The sequence below is a fragment of the Rhinolophus sinicus genome, chromosome 14, assembly GCF_057876585.1.
Source record: "Rhinolophus sinicus isolate RSI-liver-muscle chromosome 14, RSI-T2T, whole genome shotgun sequence".
Classification (NCBI taxonomy): domain Eukaryota; kingdom Metazoa; phylum Chordata; class Mammalia; order Chiroptera; family Rhinolophidae; genus Rhinolophus; species Rhinolophus sinicus.
Window position 1 is genome coordinate 139268812 of NC_142514.1, and position 8081 is coordinate 139276892.

The following is an 8081-nucleotide window of genomic DNA, read 5'->3' on the forward strand; positions in this document are numbered from 1 at the left end:
AACCACAGTGAAATACCACTTCATACCCAGTAGGATGGCTATTATCAAAAACAAACAAACACCCCAGAAAATAACCAGTGCTGGTGAGGATGTGGAAAAATTGGAACGCTGTGCGTGGCTGGTGGATCACAAATGCAAAGGCCTAGCCGAGGGCGTGGCCTCCAGTGAGTACCCAGCACAGGGCGATACTGCAGAGGTGAGGGTGCTTTCTGTGATGAGGATAATGCACTTCATACAATGAGGAGGATAATGCACTTCAAACACTCTAGTTCTGTTCTTAGATGATGAAACAGTTCTGTGATTGTCTTTGCACTTGTATTTTTCCTGTAAGTGCACAGGGCACCCCTGAGGTTACTCTCCCCACAGAAGGACCCAGCCCAGTGGAGGATGGATGGGCCTGCCTCAGGCACATACACACATATCTACCTCCCCTCTCCCCACCATCCAAGTTTCCAAATACCTTAATTGGCCTCCAGAGGGGAAACAGATCTCATTGAAGGGCCCTAATTAATCCCTAGGAACCTAGGTCCCCACATTCTCCTCTCACTCCACTCCAGCTCCCCAGTTATTTGTTCCAGACAAGAAAGGAACTTTGCAGACTCCCCAAGGAAAGGGAGGCCTTGGGAGGGTCACATGTGTGGTCTGTGCCAACTGTCGTAATAAGGCCCCAGGAGAACCTGCCTCATCAAGGCAGACCCAGAACTTGGAAAGTGAATGCTAAGTACCCTTCCCAGCACCTGCTCTGGCTGCGCACCCACACCCACCACTGCCCCATGTCACAGGCATGTGTGTTCTCACCTGGCTTCCCCAGGGGCGTCTAATCTGGGCATCCCTGTTCATACAGCTCTTTCTGTCCCATGGTTCTAGAGGCATGGTCTGTGTCACTGACCTGGCAGGGTGTCACCGCTGGAGGTCCTGCCCTCACAAGAGCTATTGCTGTCACACACTTCTGCTTGTCCTTCAAGGCCCAGAGCAAATACCTCTCTGAAGCCTCCGCCAAGTACCAGACAGGCCACTTGTCCTCTGTGGAACACCCAGAGTTGGTGGCTCCTGACAGAGCTGTTAGCACTGTGAGCCCTGGAACAGAACTGGGCATGCGCCTACCATTCATCCTGGCCAGACCCCAGGCCCACGAGGGAGGAGAAGCTGGATCGGGGGCCGAGGAGGCCTCAGTCTCGGTTCTATACGACTATCGTCTTTACTCCGAAGTGATGTTCTGCCGTGTGTTCATAGTTGTTATTAGAACAGGTTCTGTAGCCAAATAAAATTAGGAAATCAGAGAAAGTGTCCTTACTGCAGGACTCCTCAGAGCCTTCACTACGTCCATGTCCATTGTGAATCTCTAACAAGGTTATAGGGATGCAACAGTTCTTAAACTTTTTGACTATAGCTCTTTGACGCCTGAATATCTTACGGGATCAGTGTCGTATAGAATCACTCTGGAAAAGTCTGATCTAGATTATAATGCATGTGTACTCAGTCCAACTTGGGGGAAAATCATTGTAGAGCTTCACCTTATACCATATGCCCAAATAAAACCTAAGCAAGTTAAAGAATGAAATGTGAAAATGAAACTATAAAGACGAAAGGAAATGTAGGCCTGGACTGTGGATTCCCATAGCCGGCCCTGAGCTTAGCCCACAGGGCCCTGTCATTACTTGCGGAATGAACACAGGGCTATGATGTCACTGACAGACATGCTATGTAGGTAGCATTTGATTCTGCATCTTGAATAGACTGATTCAGCTTTTAGACTGACGAGGTTCTGTTTTGGCCATATTCTTCCTATGAAATTATATCTAGGAAACTAATAACCTCACACTTGGAAAAGCTCCCTAATGGTGCCATTTAATGAGACCATCACATTGGGCCTGCATAAAATAGCCTTTCATCCAAAGCAGTGACTTCAGCCCTGAGACAATGGTTCTCTGGAAGGTGGAGCGGGACCTAGGAAGAATCTCCCTGCCCTTCCCCTGTGAGGGGCCAGTCTTTCTCATTAGAACTTGTTGTCTTGAACAAGTGCCCTGTGAAACAACACAATAGGGCAGGTGCATCCTACCTGGCCACCCTTATCCCTGGGCACCCAAGACCCTGGGAACCACTCCTCCTCTTGCCGATTCTACCTCGCTGGCATCCGGCCCTTCCTCTCCACCCACCACCACTGCAATGATTCAGCTTCATCTTCTCTCCCCCAAGCATCCCTGTCTTCCATCTCCAGGCCTGTCAGCTACAAGGGCAGAGACCAAGTGCCCCTGACACCTAGCAGAGGAGCTCGTGTTTCTGAATGGGTGGCTGCACCTGGCAGGAACAAGTCCTACCCAGGGAGGGAAATTGGGCTGGGACACCTGGGGAGAGACGCTGAGCTCAGTGTCCAGGTACCAACAATATCATGAAACTGTCAATGGCCAAGACTTGTAACTTCAATACTGATCGCCAGGCAGGATGGAGACTCTCTCCCCAGCCCCAATCTGTGTGACGAGTAACTTTCTGAGAAGAAATACCAGGTAGTCACATCTGTGACATTCCCCATGGGTGAAGACTAGGAACAAAGGGCGCTGTTAGGGTGGGAGAGTGAGGGAGAGCAGGTCTGTCTCCCTGGTTCCACAAGAGTAGGGGTCATCATGGGTCATTTTCTGAGTCACCAGTATATGGAGATTCGGCAAAGGAGGAGGCCTTGGTGACTGTTGGGTGGATGCATGGATGGATGGATGGATGGATGGATGGATGGATGGATGGATAAATGAGTGGATGGAAGAGTGAGTAAATAGATTAACGAGGGGGCTTCCAGGTTGGGCACAGTCCCCGATGGGGAAACCTGCTTCCTGGTACCCTCCTACCACTACTTCAGTCCCCCAGGTCAAACCTAAGCCATACACTTAACTCCTCTTTCCTCAACCCAGCACCTGCTGTGTCCCTTGGGTTGGACACAACTGTCAGAAGATCTCTCAAATCCATAATCTCCTCTCCATCCCCGTGACCTCTGTTCACCTCAAGCCACATTGTCCTTCTCTGGCCTCATGATCCTGACGAGGGGCTGGATGAAGATGGGAACTCCATCAGCAGAAGCCTCTCCCCCTCCCGGAGTCTCTCCTGCAGAGCTCGCTCATCCCAACCACTGAGGGCAGAGGTGGGAGGCTGGGATGGCCCCTCCCACCCAAGCCCCTGGGATTCCTGTCTCTTCTGCAACCCTACTCCAGCGCTGTGCCCCCACCCCAGAGAGCAGGCACAGGGGGATCCCCAGCCCTTGTTCTGTACTGACTTGCAATGAGGCCACTGCCCCTCTCTGGGCCTCAGTTTCTCCATCTGTACAATGGGGGGTTATAAGAGGTCACCTCTGGACACCCTGTGGTTCAGACATTCTCTAGTCACAGTAGCAGGAGGCAGAACAGCCAGCATCACTCACATGAGGCCCTGGGGACTCCATGGAACAGGTTCCGGGTGGGGCTAGAACTCCAGAACTCTGGAAGGGCCTAGGCACAACGCTGACCCCACCCAGTGCTGTACCCAGGGCCCCAGGCCCCTCTAGTGGCCAGTTTGGGGAAAGCCCACACCCGGTGTCAGAGCTGGAGAGACCGGAGGGAAAGGGGCTGGGAGGGAGTAAAGGCATGGGAGAGGGAAGTGAGGAGGCCAGCCTGAAAGGTGTAGACAGTTGGGGGACAGAACAACAAGACAGGGCCAAGTTATGCAGGATCTTAAATGCCAATCGAAGGAGCTCGACTGAGGACAGTGGGTCACTGAGGAAGGGCACAGGGCAGGGGACCGGCATAGTCAGCTACCTGGTTTAGAAGGGTCACTCTGGCTCTAGTATGGAGAGGGGCGTGTGGAGGCTGGGAGCCCAGCAAGGAGGCTACTGCTCTGGTCCAGAAGAAAAGAGGAGTACCGAGGAGAGGCACGTCCGTAATCGGTGCGGCGGAGGGACGGTTAAGGAGGCACTTAGAGGGAGAAACAACAGAGCTTAGTCGCTGGCTGGCTTTGTGTTTACAGACCCTAACAGCCTCATAAATCCCATGCAGAAATCTTACAGACGGGGAAACTGAGACCTGGAGATGGTCAACGCCTTGCCCCAAGTCACATGGCAAGATAGCAGTGAGACTGGTCTGGCTCCCAGTCCCAGATGCTTACCCCACAATGGCACAAACAGCAGTAAGACTATGCAGGTGTCACAGAGCCTTGAATGCCAAGCCTTGGGAATCTGGACTGTTCCCAGAAGCAATTGGGAGTCATGGCTGTTTCTTAATATTTGGCAGCATTTCATGTTTCTTTGCCTTCCCCTCACAGGAGCCTTCCAGTGTTGTTGCTAAAATGCGCAACCTGGCTGCTTGTAGGCCAACCTAACCCCTTCAGTCTTCATATAGAACAGAGAGGCATCCTCTCCTGTTGACAAGGAGAAAGCACAAAGCCCAGAGAGGTAAAAATATTCACCTAAAACCACACAGCAAGTTAGTAGCCCAGATGCTCTCAAATCCCAATACATTCCATATCCTGGTAATAAAACCCAGAAGCCTGAAATTAGGGGCTTAGAGAAGGAAGGGTCTGACCCAAGGTCACCACAAGTGGGTGTCAGAAGCAGGACCTTCGGGCCAGAGCAGCAGCCTGTGGGGAAGTGTGTCCTGACTCCCTCCCTCAGCAGTCACTGTGCCCCCATCTGTCTTGCAGGGACCAGTGCAGGAATATCTCCAGGCTGCCTTCAATTATGAGCCAATAAATATGAGATGTGCTGTGCAACGAGCAGTCCCACCCCCACCACACCCCTGCCAGCCTCTGCACCAAGGAAGATTGGATTTTGTGTCGTTCATTTTTTATCTGTAGTCCATGTCAGATGGGGAGATTCAGGACGTAGGCAGTGGATAATTTTATCCTTTCCCACTTATCAGGTGCAGCGCTGAGATGCATTGTGTGTCCTCAGGTCACCTGCTGCCCTCGTGTGGAGAGGCCCCCATCCCAAGTCACCAGCCCTGGGTTCCTGCTCTCTACGGGGGCAAAACGACATGGGTAGGGGAAAGAGTCCTGGGCAGGGAGACAAAAGATCTGGGTTCGAGCTTTGGCGCTGCAGCTGACCCACTGTGTGACCGTGGGCAAGTGTCTGAAGACATTCTGTGAGGGCCTTCCGTGCACCAAACCCTGTGTAGGCAGGCAGGCATCACAAAGAAGAATCTAACCTGCTCCCTGCCCCCAAGGAGCTGGCAGCCACCTCCAAGCAAGCAGATATCCCGTGGAGGAAGGGGGGCAGACGTTGGCACTGGGCGTGAAGGGTGAGGATTTGCTAGGTAGAGAGGGAGGGAAACGGAGGAAAAGGATACATTCAGGCAGAGGCAGAGGGACCTACTTGAATAAAACACGGCTGTGTGCTTAGAGACCTGAAAGTATGGCTGGGGCATAGAGTAGATGGAACGGGGCACAAAAGAGTTTTAGGCAAGTAAGTGTCATTATCATATTTGCATTTTCAAAAAAGTATTTCCAACTACTGTTTGAAAAGCAGATTTGGGGCTAGTGGTGGAGAATGAAGGCAGGGGGTTCAGTGAGGAGGCTGAGGCAATGGTCCAGGAGCGAGAAGACAATGTGCTAGATGAGAGCAATAACAGTGAATCCAGGAACAAGGACAGTCACTGTCACCCTGATGAGTACTATCATTAAATGTCACCATGCGACAGACACAGTGCTGGGTGCTTACAGCATTGCTTCTAATCCTCGCAACAACTCATCAAAGTAGTGATTACCCCCATTTTGTAGATAAGGAAATTAAGCCCTGGGTGAATTTAGAGTTGCCCAAAGTCATATAGCAAATAAGTGCAGGGGCAGGACTTCAAGCCAGGTCTATCTAACCAGAAAGCTCATACTCCTTTTACTGTGTTCTTTTTCCTGGAAAGGGAGGCACAGTTTCCCGAGAGCCTAAGGGCATATGGAATTCATCTGATTTCTGTGATTGGTTGGATGTGGAAAGCAAAGGACAGAGAGGATTCAAGGAAGCTATTCAGGCTTCTGGCCAGAAAGCTGGGTAGAGAGAGGGAGCACGGGAAGAGGAGCAGGTTTGGGAGCAGCAGAGGGGTTTGGTCTTGGCTGGTTGACAGTTGTGTGAGTGGATTATGTCATTAGAGAGAGTATGTACAGTGAATGGAAGAATGAGGTTGGAACTTTAAAGAATTCCAACCTTAAAGGATGAGCAACAGGAAGCTAGATAGAGAATCAGGGTGGTGCAATGTAATGCCAGCTCAGGAGGAATGGAATCGTGTCAGGGAGGTCAAGGAGTAAGTGGTCCCTGATACTGCCAAGTAGTCAGTAACATGAAAGCTAAAAACACTACAGTGAGTGCTCCAAGCAGCGGTCGCTGGGAACCTTGACAAAGTAGTCTTCAAGGGCACAGTGTAACCAGATGGTTGGAGAGGCTTATACATGCTCTACACGTGGCCCTGAATTATCTCTCTGCACTGGGCTTTGGGCGGGGAGGGGAGTATCTTTTGATCCTGGCACACTAGTGACTCCTACCCAGCTTCTTCCAGAAATCCTGAGCCAGGTGAGGAAAGTAGCAGAGTTAGGAAGAGAGACAGAGACATAAAGGGAAGGGAAAAAAAGACTGTAGGAGGAAGAGAGAAAGGCTGAGAAGTGCATAAAGACTGTTAGGGAGATGTGGTAACTGAAACACCACCAAGAAGAAAAGGAAACTTATTTTGATGTTGTTTTCTAATAATTATAGTTACCAAGAAAGAAGTCACAACCAGCACGGATGAATGTTAAATGAGTGAAAAAGAGTAAGAACTGTGTGTTCCCAGTGAAATAAAACAGTGCAAGTGTCAGTCTGTTGCCTTTAAAGACACTTAGGCTGTTTCCTTTACACTTGAATGACACGTTGGCTGGGTATAATATTAGAGTGCACGTGAGCAGAAAAGCAAAACTTGAGCTGGATGGAGAAGACTTGACTCTAGTGTCATCATCAATTGGGTTATGCCAAAGTACGCAGTGTTTGTCTTTGCAACTCTTTTTAATCTTGATGAAAAATTTGTTGCAGAACTACTAGAGTTGTAATATGTTTTACAATTTACATAGCTGATTTCATGCTTGATTGACAAATAATGTTTAAGACTGTTGATGGGCATACATTTTATTCCTCCCTCTGGAAATGCAGGGGCACGGTCGCGATACGCTTCGGGCAGTTTCGATGGAGTGGGAGGAGTGAAAGCCAGTGTGAAGAGGGGTGAGGAAGTGTAGCTAGCAAGTGGAGAAACTCAAGAAAATGGGCTGTGCTGTGACAATGAGAAGGACAGAGGAGTAGCTATAGAGTAATATAGGATGGAGGACATTTTTGAGATGTGAAGTTCATCAACATGCTGAATGCTAAGGAGCCAGTGGAGAAAGAGAGAGAGCTTAAGAGGGGAGGCGGTGATTGGTGGAACCAATCCAGTTTCTGGAGGACGTGACCAGAAAATAGTCTCCAAGGCCCTAAACGGGAGTGGGAAGAGCTTCATGGCCACTATACTGTGTACCATCGTGAGTAAGAGCTCGGGGTCTATAGTGAGACGGTCTGGCTTTGATCAGGATGGCATGACTTTGGCCATTACTTAACCTAAGGCAGTTAAGTTCCAAAATGGGGATATTGACAGTACATATCCCATAGAGTTATTATGAAGCTCAAATGAGTTGATACATGTAAAGTGCTGCGAACAGTGCCTGGCAGATAGATATTAAGTGCTTGATATTATGCTTAGGTTAGCTGTTAGTGGTCAATACAAATGAGCTGTTACCTAACTTATCTTGTAAAGCTAGAGAGGAGGAGGAAATGTCGGTAAATATTGGTGTGGACTATGGAAATTCCACTTGGAAGGAATGATAATAGACTTCACACCGGCAGCTTTGCTCTTCATCAAGGATTGAGAGTTAAACAGAGCTGGGCTCACCCCATGTTGCCAAACCTCAGTTTTTCTCCTCTGGACAAGGCTTCATCTCAAGAGGGACTGTGACGAGTTCTAACAAACAGATAAAACACTGAGCACAGGACCAGGCACTTAGAGGTGCTCAGTGAATGGTAGCGACTGACAGTTACCACCTACTTCCTTCCCAGTGACATAGACCTTGACAGGAGGTCTGCC